The sequence below is a fragment of the Rhea pennata genome, chromosome 4 (genome assembly GCF_028389875.1).
Source record: "Rhea pennata isolate bPtePen1 chromosome 4, bPtePen1.pri, whole genome shotgun sequence".
NCBI lineage: Eukaryota > Metazoa > Chordata > Aves > Rheiformes > Rheidae > Rhea > Rhea pennata.
In genome coordinates, this window is record NC_084666.1 from 39,060,330 (window position 1) to 39,073,363 (window position 13,034).

General features: G+C 35.3%; 1 long non-coding RNA gene across 1 annotated transcript; it reads right to left on the minus strand.

The window, feature by feature from the left end:
• Nucleotides 1-1,161: 1,161 nt before the first annotated feature.
• LOC134140285 (uncharacterized) lies at nt 1,162-12,512 on the minus strand. Its single transcript, XR_009958379.1, has 3 exons — nt 12,357-12,512; nt 3,187-3,247; nt 1,162-1,241 (listed from the first exon to the last, which is right to left on the minus strand). It is a non-coding gene; the product is annotated as an uncharacterized LOC134140285 (long non-coding RNA).
• Between the last annotated feature and the right edge of the window lie 522 nt (nt 12,513-13,034).

The following is a 13,034-nucleotide window of genomic DNA, read 5'->3' on the forward strand; positions in this document are numbered from 1 at the left end:
ACTTGTTCATATCCTAGAAAGGAGATAAGACAGATGAAGCTAGTCAAAAAGCAAAAGTAGTTGCATAATAAGGTAATCAGAGATAATAATCATGAAGACATGTTCATGATTTTATTTAATCGACAAAAAAATGATTATTAAAACACATTTGAATAATAAAGACATGTAAAGAAGAGCAAGACACCTAAGAGCATATTTTCTATTTTTCTCAGAAAAATCTATTTATGCATTTGAAAGTGTTTTATAACAGTCTGCTTACAATTCTGCTAAAGAGCAGATGCCCATTATTTTGTTCAATCTCAGTCATTATGTAAAATTAAAAGTATAAGCCATGATAAGCATACACATGGAAATTCATTTGCCACTAACTGCATACTATCCTCATGAGAGGAATCGTGTTTGTTTTCACTTTTTACCATATACTTGGCAGATTCTCAGACACCCCTAGCATGTTAGACAGCACAAACCAGTTGGTGGCCAGGGAAGACTCATATACATTGAACTACATTTCTGTTTGCAGAATTCCAATGAAGAGTTATTCTAATGTACCTGTTATTCAATCTCAGATCATTTCAGTTTATAGTGTTGTTCATAGCCTACCATTAAATGTTGATTATTTAAAATACAAGCCTTCCATACCTTTAATTTGTTCCATAAGTGACACATTTGACTATATAACTGAAATTTGGAAGAAAGCTTGATAGCCAACAGGCGTTTCCAGTTTCTGGGAAAAAATTGCTTAGGATCAGTAAATTCTTCAAAACCATTTGCTTGGTATTTGCTGTTTACTTATTTATTTAGCCAAATATAAGCTGAAGTAAAAATTTCATGGAGAAAAATGCTTATGAAAGACTTGACTTAATTCCCTAGTAGGGCATGTTAACAATGATTTTTCTCAGAACAAAGCAATGTCTTTTATGTGATTTGGACAACCTATTCTTGGACAACCTATACATAATCTATTCATCTGTGTGCATGTGGGTAAGGGGATGTATTATATGTAATGGAAGAGGGACAGAGAAAGGAATATGTGAACTCTCATTTAGAGAAATATCATTATTAGTTCTGACTGAAAACTGTCTCAGATTTGAAGTTAGAAATGACAAATAAGACATTCCAAAAAAAGACAATTAAGTATGCTTCATATCTACCTTTTTTTAAATTTTGTTTTCAAATGTTTCTTTAAAATGCACTGGTACAGTTTTCATTCTGTATGATTCTCTGGAGCCAACGGTACATACCTCGAAAAAGAAAAGAATGTTTAAAATATTTAGAGTAATAACTTATTTAAAGGTCTGTGTCATCATTCTGAATGATCACATAAATGGTATAGCTTAACTTTTACATGAAATCTCTTCTCTTTACATGTCATTTTATTTCAGTTGTACTGAACTTGGATTGTACTTGATTATGACAGAGCTGGGAAAGTAAAGCAAAGTCAGGGTTGGTGGGGAGGGGGTACTCCCAGAACAAGAAAGAAATGCATGTTGAGGTGCTTATGCAGATGATACGAGAATATCTCATATTTGCAGATGATACAAGAATCTCATATTTGCTAATCATGTTTCAAAGCCCAGAGTTTTTAAACAGACATTTCTATTAAATGCAATCTCAATAGCAATAATAATAAATCTCTTCTAATATTATTATATGAAAACACTGATCTTTGCTGCAATTTATTCTAATTTATAGCCAGCACATTAGCGGAAACAATGATTAGAAACTTAAGTCTTTAACATTTTGAAAAAGCTTCCTTTCTTTATGATTACAGCAATCCATGACCACCCTGTTTTGAAGCTTTCTGCCCTCAGTTAAAGTACAATCAAGCTTCCTACACAACTTGATCAGGAATTCTTCATCTTTAAAGCACCTTTCATGAGTCCCCAACTCCATGACCTCTCCCACCACGGCCCAGGATGTTATTATACACCTCAGTTTTGAGCAAAAGCAACGCTTATTCTGTAATCATCCAAAACCTCTCAGAAAACTTTCTCTGAACATTATATCAGCCCTTTTGAAATCTCAGTTAAGAGCCAACCAAAACATATAGTGATCCACGTGCATTACATATCAGATATAAGCATAGTTATTACATGCAATGGAGGGAGAAGAAAGGAATATCTGAACTTTCATATAGCCAAGTGTCATTATAGTCCTGTCTGAAAACTGTTCCAAGTTTGAAGCTACAAATATCCCATGGGTCCCCTTAATGGCCAGTCCAAAACTGCTGTATCTCCAGAACAGAGTCAGTACTGTTGTGCTGCATTAAGTGCATTAAGCTCAGAATTGAATTCTCTCTTGATTTTTCTCATGGGTTTCATGCTATTTTGCTATTGCTTTCATTATTTCAGGAGTCATAAAAGTCACAACTTTTCTTTAAAGAGATAGCCCTAAATGACTGGGCTAAAGGCTTTACAGCAAACAAATATTTGATAAAAATCTTATAAATATCACAAATATTTAGAGGCAAAAAAAAAGTTGAACATACACTTTTTTAAAAAAAAATAATGTTTTTAAGCTGATGTGCTGTTTTTTGGAGAAATGTGTTTAGCAATCATGTTAGGCTTTTACAAAAGCTATGGATCTTTTTACTGAGCCTGCAGAAGACCTTAGCACTTTAGACCAACGCTAAAATGACCTTCCTGATTTTAAGCCTGTGAAATTCCTGAAGTGTTTTGAAGAATCAGGCAATTAATTTGTCCTTCATTAAGTCAAGTGCACATGCACTTATTAAGGAGTACACACAAAAATGACTTGTAGGACTACATTCTTCTCTTCTCTTTCTCCTAAAGCACAAAATGCATTTTCCCCTTCCTCTGATCTCATTCCATTCCTCACACCATCAATCTGGGTCTTCTAGGATTCTTTACACTAGCATTTCAGACCAGAACAGGAGCAATACGTGGAAGTGAATCTCCCTAGTGTAACACCTACCGTGTCGTAGTTTGCATTGCACAGCACTCCCACACCGGGCAACCTGGAACTAACCCAAAGTATGCATCTTATGGGGTGCCGGTCCTTATTACCAACTTAAAAGTTTCAGCTTAAAGATCTAGTACTGTTGTGCTGTACACTGTGTTTCTTCACCTCTTTTTAAGTTGGACATAGCCTTATGAGAACTGCCTCTCCCCTTACCACTGACCTCATTTCTGCTGCAGGTGTCCTTCCTCTTTGAAATACACTCACCTTTGTTTTCTAGCCGATTCTCATACCCAATGCATGTTTACTCATCTTGCAGGTTCTGAATCTAGGACAAATGTCAGGAAAAAGCCAATATTAAAGACTTGCATATGGTACAAATGATTCACCTTTCAATATAAAATATTTATATAAATTAAGCAAGAAATCATTCATAATCATTACAGTGTAATCTTCAAATAGTGCTGAAGTGTGACAGTTACATGGCTGAAAAACAAATATATAAACACATATATATATATATATGTATGTGTGTGTGTGTGTATGTGTATATATACATATATATATATATATATTTTACCATGGAAAGCACTTGTCTGGACTGTGACTAAATGAAAAATTTCAAGAAGCCATGAATATGCCTTGAAGTGGAGAAAAATGAGCACTGAGGATTGAAGGTTTTTTGTTTTAAAGAACATAACAGTATCTGAAAAGCCGTATTATGAAGACCATTTTAAAATATTTCTCCAGTGACAAGGTAAGTCTTAAAAGCTTTAAGCTGGAAACAGATCTGATGTCGCATTGGCTGCAAAGGAAGAAAAGTTATTTTTAGCAAATACAAACTAGACTAAGTAGGGAAAAAGATGCAGGGAGAGGAGACAAGAGAATTTATAAATTAGTCCTGGGGATTTAGGCAGTAGAAAAGAAGAAAGTATGGCCTAGTCAGAGACAGATTTGTCAGTTTTTCTCAGCTCCCTCCAATACTCAAAGGAATTTGGTTTTCCCTAAACACATGCACGGAGGCAGACAGGAACAAGCGCTTTAAGAAAACATTTCCCTTGAATCATAATGTTGTTATAAAAATAAATGAAAACAAATGCATTATTGCCATCAATTTCCTAGTGACCTTGAAGAAAAGCAGGAAAAGTTATTCTCTTCAACAAAGAGATAAAAGCAGCTTTCGATGAGTCTGAATAGAATTTGCTTGTCTCCTTTGTGAAACCATAATTGATCACCTTAAATTTATGTGCAAACATCTCACAGAGCTACAGAAATACTGGAAACACTTGTTCCTTTCAAGTTCCTGAGTATATTTTAAACAAACGTATCTTAAAATCCAATTTAACAGAGAAAATAACTTGGGTAGAAGAGATTATCCCAAGACATATTTGTTTCTCATTCAGAAAGCAAGTCATTTTTTTTTAGTTAAGAAACATTAGCGCACACCTGTAAATGGTGCTGTTACGATTAAATCTTCAATGTTCTGCTGCTCCGAAAGGCTCACATTATATTCTTAACAGATACACTGCTGCAATGGTTTTACGCTCTTCAGAGAAATTACATAGCGTGATATCACTCTAACTCAAGTGAAACGATACTGGATGGAGTGCTGTCAGTGATGAATGACAACCCCAACTGATGGAAATTTATAGAGAAAGCAACAGTTGGCATCACTCTACTACTTTAGAGCTCCGCAAACAACCCGGAGCGATGAAACTGGCCAGAATTTCTTCAGCTAGTGGCCGTCCTCTATCTGCTTAAAGCAAGGGATTAGCCAACATAGATTACCGGGCTCGAGACCACATGGTATCGTTTTCACCATCTCTAGAGAAGGATTTAAACAGCAGTACAGCTTTACACAGATACAAGTCACCCGATTAATACAATATTACTATTGAAAAGCATAAAATTAGAGGTTTTCAAATCCTTGCAAATCGAAACCTGAATTTACAACATATTGGGCTAAAAGCACACAGTAATCTTCAATGAAACTGAGATATTTAATTCTTTGAGAAATAAATCACTTTTCCAACAAGTGGTGTGTGCATATAACCTGTGGAGATTTAAATTCTGCATATTTTTGTACCACTGCAATAACTTTCAGGAGAACTTATGGTCTTTACTTTGGACATCCAAATCAAGACAAAAAGAAAAAAAAATCTTATTCACATTATTATAATATTCCTCAAATGCCTTAAAAGTTTACTACTCATTGAAGAGATCAAATATTTAAACTCTCTCCCTTTTCTTTTATTAAAGATTTTGACATCAATATTGGGGGTTTTAAAGTTCTAGTCAGCACTGCATTAACTGTTGCACAAACAAGTGTTAATGCAGTTCCTGCCTTTCCTCCCAAGAGCTGTAAAACCACAGTGCTTTCAAAATTTAGATAGGGATATAAATCTTTACTCCAGGTGTTTCTGAATCACTTTCCGTAATCTAAAATAAAACTAGTCTTGCCCAACTCTGACTAAAGTTTTTGAGTGCAATTATAGGTTTCTACTAAGTTAAACTATCTTAAGAATGATCAGGTAAAATAAACTAAAACTTACTGACATTTACTTTCAGAAAGGCATGAACATTAAAACCCGATTTGAAAATCCAACTGTAAAAGGGGCATGCAAAAGTGATAAATGAGGGCTGAACACCATACTGACCACACTGACTTGGATGAATTACAGTAAGAAGCAAGAAAAACTCCATCCTGAAGTAATAACTCAATTTAATTTAGAATTTGCAGTTAGTCTTCCATTTTATGCCATTATCAACTCTGCAGTCTGCTACGTACTTGCAAAACACACTTGGTGAGTGTAAGCCAGCTCAGGGTAACAAATATAAACAGTGAGGGTTTCAAACATCATTCCCGAGAGTTGAGTGAGAAACTTCTTCACTGCCAACCCTAACACAAGTCCTCCCAAGCCTATACCCATGAATCACGTTTCTACTTCCAATGAGGTTCTGCATCTCTCCCCGTCCCTCCCTACTCACTAGAAAATCCTCCCTCCATCGTTATCTTGACCGATTACTTCAATTAGCAAGTGACTCGGTCGTTAACATCATGTTCTGTGCTTCAGTCCCAGGAAGGCATCGTCTTCCCATACTGCTTGCACCAGCCAAGGCCTTCCACAACCACAGATCTGTTGCTCTGGGGTAAATATGTAGAATAAACAATAAAGATTTCCATCAGAAATGCTGGGAGCTTAAGATTTTACAGCTGGGAGCTATAAAATATCCACTACTACATAACTTATTGAATCAAAATAGTCTGTTTATTTTTTGAGTATTTTCCAAGCACTGTAATTTAGACTCAGTAGAGATTCAATGATATTTAAGCATTTTAGTAAAACTAAATATTCTCCACATTTGTCTTACTTTAGAAGTACTTAAAATCAGGCAATAATTTAGAGCTTTTGTTCTTAAATAGTGTGACATACAATTCACATATCTGCCGACTCACTTTTTTTCAGTTACTATTTCTTTAGATTGTGGGCTAAGAAAAACTAAAAGATTTCACATTACACTTCCAAACTGGGTAGAAAGGGGAAGGTGAAAGGGTGTTTTTAACAACATAATAGATAGGCCATCAAATTCCAAGTTTAGAGCTGAAATCACTTAAAATTTCTTATTGCATCCTAGATTGATATTCGTTCAGAATCTCCAGGTTTAATAACTGACCAGGGATGTATGTGCCTACATAGAGAGTAGTGCTCTCTGGAGAGTTTTCTTGTTCTCCACAACTCTGAAAACTATTTAGGAAGATTTTGAGACCTGTTGTAAACTTGCCACCTGTTATTCACATGATTCAATCACGGTGAGAAGAATACAGTGTATGTCACTTATATGCACCATAATTTCTTTCAAATCTATGGTAAATACGTAAAATATTTCTGAGGACATTGTAAGAATACTACAAAAAATTAAAAGGGTAAAATAAATTTGGGATGCTGTGAATCAGTGATCTGGCTGTAATTGCTAATGTCTCCCCACTGGGAGGGAAACACAGAGAATCAAGAACTCAGAAAACATCCCAGGATTTTCTGGCATTTTTAAATTGTACATTACAAAAAGTGACAAAGTTACATGAGTAAGTTTGCTGTAGCCAATTTAGGAGTCTGTTCTGTATTTGGAAATGGATTTGCATACTTCTTCACAATTATCAGGAGTGAAACATTCTTTGAGAAAAACATCTTATGGTGAAAAGCGTCATTTCCTCATCGCTCAAAATATAACTCTATTAATATGTTTGGGGAAGATGACAAACTCACAGAATACCAAAGTTTAGTAAAGCAAAGATACAATTACACTACCTACTCGCCACCACAGGGACAGCCATTCAAAAAAGACATTTGCCAGACACTTTGCAGCTAAAAGATATTTTCTGTTCCGAGTGTAAGGAAGACTTGCAGAAGCTCTTACATGACATTAGGAAGTAAATCAGCAAATGCTCGCAATTTTAAATAGCAACTGAGAAAAAGTCATTGTTACTGTAAGGGTTGGATTGTGCAAGTATTTTCTTTTTGCTACTTCTCCAGGAGAGCAGCAGAATACTTGCGAAACCTCTCAGTACATAGAAGCGCATTTCAAGTATAGAATAAGTCTCATGTAGTTTTCAAGAACAAATATATATATATATTTATACATAAACAATCAAAATTATAGTGAATACAAAAGTTTGCATAAAATCCACAGAGGTTTTGCTTCACAATTATTAAAATAAAACAACATTCAGATGCGTCTTACAGTGCATCTCAGTTTTTTTTGACAGAAGTCACATTCGTATATGCTAAGAAAGATCAGGGTAATCTAAAACAGTACCTGGATATACACGAAAATAAACGTCATGTTAGGACATTGGAAAAATACATGTGTATACATACTTGCCTGCACACAATCAACAGTTCTCAGGGTTGCTTCTCCATTGGGGCCTTAGCATCAAGAATGTGGCCTTACAATGGCACTCACCTTCCAAAATGAGGGCCAAAAAAAAAAAAAAAATCTCGGAGTGGTTTTAGGAAATACATATAAAGACGATGATCCCAGAAATGGCCAGGTATTACTCAGATTATTACAGGACTTTCCATACCAACTAATCACACTCCAGTTAACCAAAACTTGCTAAAGTAACATCTTACATAAAAGAGCAAATCCTGACCCCAGTTCAGTCTAAAACTGAACTGTCAGGTTCAGAAATAAACAGATCTGATTGTATTTACTCACTTTCCAAACATAACCTGCGTTGGGATACTATCAAACATACCCACTCCTTAGGCAATCTGCCCTTTCAACTATTCTTAACGGTTTCTAGATAGTTTTTGACAACTAAACTGACAGATGGGTATCCAAATATAATATAGGTCAACTTACTAATGCTTGCTTTCTTTTCTGCCAAGTCAGGGGAAAAAAGCACTCACAGGAAGGCCACAAAAGAGAATAGCATACTTTTTGCAATGTAAGAAATGCATAAAAGTCACTTCTAAACATTAGCGGTTGAATATATATATATATATATACACACACACACACACACATATATATATATATATATATATATTTTCAACATCTCCATCAGCTTCAGCAATATTTTTAATTATTAGGTATCTATTTTTAACCTTATTAGTAGTCATGCCATTTAAAAAATAGAAAAAAAATGGAGACCAAGATCCTAGGCTTTTTTCCTGTATGAAATTCAGATTTTTTTTTTCAAGGCTACACTAAGCTTCAGGTTATTACTAGTAGGATATTATTAGTTATAGGATGCTGACATGCACTATATATAGTTATCAATGACCTTTTCTTGTGTTTCTTTAAGTAAATTATACCAATTTCATTCAGTTAGACTGAAATTAAAGCTACTATCTATTATGTTGTTAAAAACACCCTTTCACCTTCCCCTTTCTACCTAGTTTGGAAGTGTAATGTGAAATCTTTTAGTTTTTCTTAGCCCACAACTTTTTGATCATCCCAAATTTGTGAAAAACCTCTGGGAACAACCAAGTGCCTAAAAAGAAGGCAAACCTAAAGGAAATAAACCCAGTCCTTCGATAAGAGGTTGGAATAGCAGGTATATTTCATTGAAGCAAAGCAAAGCAATTTGTCCATCGATCATGGATAAATAGAAGACATTTTCCATTTCAGAAAAGGGAGGAAGTGGATTCTATTGGCTTGCCACAGGACAGGGATACATAAAACAGATCAGACTAGTTTAGTTTATCTCAAGTTTGAACATTCAAAAAAATCATACATTGATGTATTTGTAGGCAGAGCATTTAAAGAATCTGAAGATAAATAACAAACCAGTTTAACTCTGCATACTCAGACTACACAGATTAGGCTAAATAGGTTATTCCTAGAAAGCTATTTGGTCACAAGTGTGACCTACCTATACATCAAAGAGGTGCTGAAGCCTTATGGAAGCAGAAGCAGTTTGGACCAGCTGTCCTTCATTAAGGGTTTCTGGTTTCACTGAAGGTTAGGTCCTCAAGTCTCTGCTGACAGATGTTTGAATAATACTTTATTAGGTTGATTTTTATAAGAAAGAGCTGAAATGACTGCCTTTGCTGACAGGAATCTTAACAGTAACTTGGATTTGCAATGGTACCTATTTCTCACAGATAATCCGATGCAATTTTAACTACGTAAGTAACTTTGAATCCTCCTCCACTTTGTAAAAGAGACTTCTGAGTAGCCTTAGGGTTCAGGCACACAAATTTCCAAAATTTAGTAGACCAGAGGGGGCCTCAGCAAGCCAAAAGAAGAAACAATGCATGCTTTTACATTGGAGACACCATGGATAAATGAACTGAGTGGTTAGTTTCTTGCTTGAAGTTTACATTTAAACTCCTATTAAAAAGTAAACAATCATTCTCCCTAAATTAAAGTTGCTTTTAAGTACCAACCCATAACTTATGTTACACCACTTAAGTTATAAAATTATATTCACTTTGTTAGAGGCTACCTCACTCAGTTTAAAGTTTTAATTTCTACAGTTATCCAAGAAGTAAACTTAATGTATTCTCAAAAATGTGCGCATCATTGTCTTTTTGCAGTTTTTGTAACAATAGTTTATGTCTAAATATTAGATAAGTAATACTCCCAAAGGACTCAGAAAAGGGAAAGCAGAAATCTTAATATCTTCATTTTAAGGGGATATTTAGGTGAGAATTACTGTTTAATATTCTGCCTGTAATACTCTCCATTAATTGACCATAGTTCATCTAGAGCTAACATGCCAACACACATACATACACAAATGAAAAAACCAACCTCTGCCATGAAAGCAGAAAAAGAGAGGCAAAATGATAAAAAAATTCATTAGTTCACTTTACCTGGATAAATCATGGGAAAGGGGGAAATCACACACAACACTGGACAGGTATAAGGCTGTAATTTGGAAAAGGTGTTCTGAAGATAAATTATAAGAATTTCTGAGCTTTTGGAATTTTTAAAAAAAATTCTAGAGAACTGATTTGGATAAGAAACATATAGCATACTCATAGGCTCCCTGTTTTCCAGTAAAAACATAGAAAAAGTAGCAAGAAACAAAGCATAAAATACAGTATGAAAAACTGAAATGAGCTTCCAAGAAGGCTGGGGGTTATCAGGACATGCCTTAACGTCCTTTCTCATCGACTTAGCTGAGCAACCAACAATAGAAAGAAGATAAAGCAACTCCAAATTCATTCATAAATGTTCTGGAAAAAGGCATTACCTTGTACTATGATAATTTTGCTGATATTTACATTTGTGAAGATGAGAGATACTTAAAAAAAAAGGACAGATCAAAAATACTGTCTGAGTGAAAAAGTTGCTGACCAAATTCAGTGCTGACAAACATAAAACAAGTTACATGATGGAAAGTCCAACTTTTGCACAGTAATGGGTTCTGAGCTGATTTTCCCCTATTCAAAAAGGAGATACTGGTCTTACAGATAGTTCTAGGATAACAGGATTTAAGGTTAAATTGTATTAAAAATGTAAATAAAGTGCTAGGAAATACTAGAAAAGTAACAGAGAATGAAATTAAAACACAACAGTCTTGCAGTTTCCTGGTGTAACTGCATCTCAAGTGCTGTTATGACTTTCCCCAGTTCTATATTAACAAACAACACAGGGCAGCAAGAGTGGATGTGCTGAGTGAAAGGTTGATTGCTTAGGACCCACAGCCACACCATTCACAGCTCAGAGGGTTTTGTTTTTTGGTTTGTTTGTTTGTTAAAACAAGGTCTTGTCCAGTCCTCTGCATCACAGGACCATTAGTATTTGGAGAACATCTTCTAGTGTAGTGCTGTCTAAAAAGAATCTAGATTTTGCTTCTGGACTACTGTGATACAAGCCAAAATGCAGTAATTAGACAAGTAGATTTGGTCACAGGTGCAATCCTGATCCAAGCTAAATTGCTAATGCAGACAACCTTCTGTTTCAAAGGACAAGGAAAGGCAATGGATTCATGACTAGGTAAGTTTAGTCTACTTAGCCTTGAGAAAGAAGTGATAGAGGTCTATAAAACTATGAATAGTATGAAGAAGATGAATAGCAACCAGTTGTTCAGTTTAGATATAGCTATTTATTCACAAAAATGGAGGTTAAGCAATTGAAACACAGGATATGACATTCGGGACACAACATTCAGGACATGACATTCATGTACTTTCAGGTAGCATCTACGCATACCCACTGAGAGCCATTAAGTATCAAAGCAGCCCTGACTTAATTCTACTACAAGAAACTGAGGCCTAAGAGTTTGGATATGGGAAGAATACCCCAAGAAGAATATCCTCTATCCTATTCTTTTTAAGGACTGTCAGAGACAGAATATTCTGCTGGAAAGACATTTAGGTTGTCCTAGTACAGCTGTTCTCGTAATCAGTTCCATCAGCAATAAGGTTAGTGACAGAAATAGGATTAAGAGATTTCTGATTACAACATACGCTGATTTAAGATCTGCATTAAGTGTCTCTGCCAAAGATTTGGGATTCTCTTAGACTGGACATTTCAAAAGTACTCAGCTTTGCCCTAGTTCCGATTATAATAGTAACTGATTAGAAAAATAATTCTTTCTAAAATAGTAGAAGTGAACTAGCCCGTTTTTAAAACCTCAGAGATACTAAGTTTGCACTGAAGATTTCTAGTGAAGAGTTCCAGTAAACAGAAAAGAAATAGAAAACACTAAATGAGAGTATCATTTACACTAAAGTCGAGACTAACATCTACCTTCTATCTTCAAATAACATTGAAAATGCTCATGCCAGTCTCCAGTTGACCTGTTTATGTTCTGTCAACACTGTTTTCATACTTGGAGTTTACCGTCTATGCAGACTCTCTGCTGTCTCTCTCTGCTCGCATACCCTAGGCAGATAGGGCTATAGCTTCGCTAGTACGCTCAATCACAGCTTCCCTGGTCTATTTCTCAGCACTACGTCTGCTAGATTATCACTTACGTTATGGTTCTTGTCCTGGAAGAGCCTGCAGAAAATCCACAGTGGTTCCCATTTTCTGAGAGGGGTTCAAGGTGGTGCAGAATCTCTGCCACTACAGGAGGAGCAGGTAATGCCAACTGACTGACTTTGTTCATTTATTCCCTCTATTTCTTGCAGATCACTGGAAATTAAAAAAAAAAAAAAATCACACCACTAGCACTCTGTTTCTGAAGTACAAGGCGTTAAATATCGATAAGCAAAATACTTGCATATTCACCCCATACAGTAATACATGCCATTACTAATTTCTTCTTTAGTGAATCAGAGAAAAGTGAGTAAGCTTAAAGCTTAATGATATTAAAAGATGATAGCTCAAGGGCTTGAAATTATAGCTATGCTTATGGGCATAGTAGAATAACATGGCTGGAAACCATGTTTCTGGCATTTCTTATACCTCTTATGTTTTATTTCTTTTTTCTTTCAAACGATCGCATAGAACAAATTCTATTGATCCTAAAAATAGATCTGTATAGTATTGGTCTGTTTCTTTTTCATTTGCAACAGAAGGAGCTGTGAAGATAAAACTAGAAAAGAGAATGAACTTTAGTACTTGTAGTAGGGAGGAAAAAAAAAAAAAAAAGAAAGAAAGCGAGCACTTTCTCCTCTCCGGTATTCCAAACACTAAATCTAAGAAGCAGT